The sequence below is a fragment of the Paramisgurnus dabryanus genome, chromosome 8 (genome assembly GCF_030506205.2).
Source record: "Paramisgurnus dabryanus chromosome 8, PD_genome_1.1, whole genome shotgun sequence".
NCBI lineage: Eukaryota > Metazoa > Chordata > Actinopteri > Cypriniformes > Cobitidae > Paramisgurnus > Paramisgurnus dabryanus.
In genome coordinates, this window is record NC_133344.1 from 43,493,127 (window position 1) to 43,497,745 (window position 4,619).

Genomic DNA, 4,619 nt, shown 5'->3' on the forward strand with positions numbered 1-4,619 from the left:
GCTAGTTTCATGCTAGCTTCATGCTAATCATGCTAGCATCATGCTAGCTTCATGTTAATCATGCTAGAATCATGCTAGTTTCATGCTAATCATGCTAGCATCATGCTAGCTTCATGCTAATCATGCTAGCATCATGCTAGCTTCATGCTAATCATGCTAGCTTCATGCTAATCATGCTAGCTTCATGCTAATCATGCTAGCTTCATGCTAGCTTCATGCTAGCTACATGCTAATCATGCTAACATCATGCTAGCTTCATGCTAATCATGCTAGCTTCATGCTAGCTTCATGCTAGCTACATGCTAATCATGCTAACATCATGCTAGCTTCATGCTAATCATGCTAGCTTCATGCTAGCATCATGCTAGCTTCATGCTAGCTTCATGCTAATCATGCTAGCTTCATGCTAATCATGCTAGCATCATGCTAGCTTCATGCTAATCATGCTAGCATCATGCTAGCTTCATGCTAGCTACATGCTAATCATGCTAGCATCATGCTAGCTTCATGCTAATCATGCTAACATCATGCTAGCTTCATGCTAATCATGCTAGCATCATGCTAGCTTCATGCTAACATCATGCTAGCTTCATGCTAATCATGCTAGCTTCATGTTAGCTTCATGCTAATCATGCTAACATCATGCTAGCTTTATGCTAGCTACATACTAATCATGCTAGCATCATGCTAGCTTCATGCTAATCATGCTAGCATCATGCCAATCATGCTAGCATCATGCTAGCTTCATGCTAATCATGCTAGCTTCATGCTAGCATCATGGTAGCTTCATGCTAATCATGCTAGCATCATGGTAGCTTCATGCTAATCATGTTAGCATCATGCTAACTTCATGCTAATCATGCTAGCATCATGCTAGCTTCATGCTAATCATGCTAGCATCATGCTAGCTTCATGCTAGCTTCATGCTAATCATGTTAGCTTCATACTTAAACATACTAACTGCCAGATAGCCTACTAAACTAAACTTCTGTCAATCCGTTTTAAACGTTCAGGCTACGCTTTTTCAAGCCAACATAAAGTTTGTCTTCAAACTTTAATATCTAGTTATTATTATTCTTTCTTATCCCCCCAAAATTATAAACACTAACTCGTCCTAGGGCTTTCAAGCTACATGCACCAAATTTTCCACGGACCTTCAGACTGGTCTGACTTAGTGTGCTATATCTTTTCTAACTGATGGGACCTTCCGAATTCCTAAACGGGGGGCTCGAACACCCCAAAATTTCCATTGACTTAACATTGAGACAAACTTTGACGGGTCATAGCTCTGAGTGAGAAACTTGTAGAAACTTGTGGCTTACCACATTTAAGGAGGCTGACAGGCTCTGTAAGAACATACATCACAATGGGGTGTAAGCTATTCCCCTGGGGTGTAAGAGGCCCCCAAAATTTCCCATTGACTTATAATGGGGCAGGAAACATGCCCATATAAGGGAATAAAAGCGTCCCAGATGGAATATCTTTACTTTAGAGTGTCGTAGAGACATGGGGGTGGGCTCATTTTACGCAGTCATCCTTTCAGTCTCTTAGGATCGCCCCAAAGCTATTTAGCCACGCCCCTAGCAACAATTTTGGGTACCCTAGCAACATCTCCCATAGACTACCATTATAAAAAGCCCAGATGGATATCTTTACACCAGAGTGTCATAGAGACATAGGGGTGGGCTCATTTTACTCAGGCATCCAATCAGTCTTAATAGGATTCTTATTGAGGCATTAAGCCACGCCCCTAGCAACCAAATTTGAGCACCCTAGCAACATAATAAACAAAGCCTTATATCTCTTGGTCTGAACATCATAGAGACATGGGGGTTGGGTCTTTGGGTCATGTTAGCTTCAAGCTAGCTCCATGCTAAGTCATACTAGCTTCATGCTAGTTTCATGCTAGCTTTATGCTAATTTCATAATAAATCTTGCTAACTTCATGTTAAATCTTGTTAGCTGCACGGTAAATATTGTTAGCGTTATGCTAATCATGTTAGCATCATGCTAATCATGCTAGCTTCACGTTAAATCATGCTAGCTTCATGCTAATCATGCTAACCTTATGCTTACTTCATGCTAATCATGCTAGCCTCATGCTAGCTTCATGCTAATCATGCTAGCATCATGCTAGCTTCATGCTAATCATGTTAACATCATGCTAGCTTCATGCTAATCATGCTAACATCATGCTAGCTTCATGCTAATCATGCTAGCAACATGCTAGCTTTATGCTAGCATTATGCTAGCTTCATGCTAATCATGCTAGCATCATGCTAGGTTCATGTTAATCATGCTAGCATCATGCTAGCTTCATGCTAATCATGCTAGCATCATGCTAGCTTCATGCTAATCATGTTAACATCATGCTAGCTTCATGCTAATCATGCTAGCAACATGCTAGCTTCATGCTAATCATGCTACCATCATGCTAACTTCATGCTAGCTTCATGCTAATCATGCTAGCATCATGCTAGCTTCAAGCTAATCATGCTAATCATGTTAATCATGCTAGCATCATGCTAGCTTCATGCTAATCATGCTAGCTTCATACTAAATCATCTTAGCTTCATGCTATTCATGCTAGCATCATGCTAGCTTCATGCTAATCATGCTAGCATCATGCTAGCTTCATGCTAATCATGCTAGCATCATGTTAGCTTCATGCTAGCATCATGTTAGCTTCATGCTAATCATGCTAGCATCATGTTAGCTTCATGCTAATCATGCTAGCATCATGCTAGCTTCATGCTAATCATGCTAACATCATGCTAGCTTCATGCTAATCATGCTAGCATCATGCTAGCTTCATGCTAATCATGCTAGCATCATGTTAGCTTCATGCTAATCATGCTACATCATGCTAGCTTCATGCTAATCATGCTAGCATCATGCTAGCTTCATGCTAATCATGCTAGCATCATGCTACCTTCATGCTAGTCATGCTAGCATCATGCTAGCTTCATGCTAATCATGCTAGCATCATGCTAGCTTCATGCTAATCATGTTAGCATCATGCTAGCTTCATGCTAATCATGCTAGCATCATGCTAGCTTCATGCTAATCATGCTAGCATCATGCTAGCTTCATGCTAATCATGCTAGCATCATGCTAGCTTCATGCTAATCATGATAGCATCATGCTAGCATCATGCTAACATCATGCTAGCTTCATGCTAATCATGCTACCATCATGCTAGCATCATGCTAGCATCATGCTAATCATGCTAGCATCATGCTAGCATCATGCTAATCATGCTAGCATCATGCTAGCTTCATGCTAATCATGCTAGCATCATGCTAGCTTCATGCTAATCATGCTAGCATCATGCTAGCTTCATGCTAATCATGCTAGCATCATGCTAGCTTCATGCTAATCATGCTAGCATCATGCTACCTTCATGCTAATCATGCTAGCATCATGCTAGCTTCATGCTAATCATGCTTAGATCATGCTAGCTTCATGCTAATCATGCTAGCATCATGCTAGCTTCATGCTAATCATGCTACCATCATGTTAGCATCATGCTAGCTTCATGCTAATCATGCTAGGATCATGCTAGCTTCATGCTAATCATGCTAGCATTATGCTAGCTTCATGCTAATCATGCTACCATCATGTTAGCATCATGCTAGCTTCATGCTAATCATGCTAGCATCATGCTAGCTTCATGCTAATCATGCTAGCTTCATGCTAGCTTCATGGTAATCATGCTACCATCATGTTAGCATCATGTTAGCTTCATGCTAATCATGCTAGCATCATGCTAGCTTCATGCTAATCATGCTAGCTTCATGCTAGCTTCATGCTAATCATGCTAGCATCATGCTAGCTTCATGCTTATCATGCTAGCATCATGCTAGCTTCATGCTAATCATGCTAGCATCATGCTAGCTTCATGCCAATCATGCTAGCATCATGCTAGCTTCATGCTAATCATGCTAGCTTCATGCTAATCATGCTAGCATCATGCTAGCTTCTTGCTAATCATGCTACCATCATGTTAGCATCATGCTAGCTTCATGCTAATCATGCTAGCATCATGCTAACTTCATGCTAATCATGCTAGCTTCATGCTAGCTTCATGGTAATCATGCTACCATCATGTTAGCATCATGTTAGCTTCATGTTAATCATGCTAGCTTCATGCTAATCATGCTAGCATCATGTTAGCTTCATGCTTATCATGCTAGCTTCATGCTAATCATGCTAGCATCATGCTAGCTTCATGCTAATCATGCTAGCATCATGCTAGCTTCATGCTAATCATGTTAGCTTCATGCTACCTTCATGCTAATCATGCTAGCATCATGCTAGCTTCATGATAATCATGCTAGCATCATGCTAGCTTCATGCTAATCATGTTAGCATCATGCTAGCTTCATGCTAATCATGCTACCATCATGTTAGATTCATGCTAATCATGCTAGCTTCATGCTAATCATGCTAACATCATGCTAACTTCATGCTAATCATGCTAACATCATGCTAGCTTCATGCTAATCATGCTAACATCATGCTAGCTTCATGCTAATCATGCTAACATCATGCTAACTTCATGCTAATCATGCTAACATCATGCTAGCTTCATGCTAATCATGCTAGCATCATGCTAG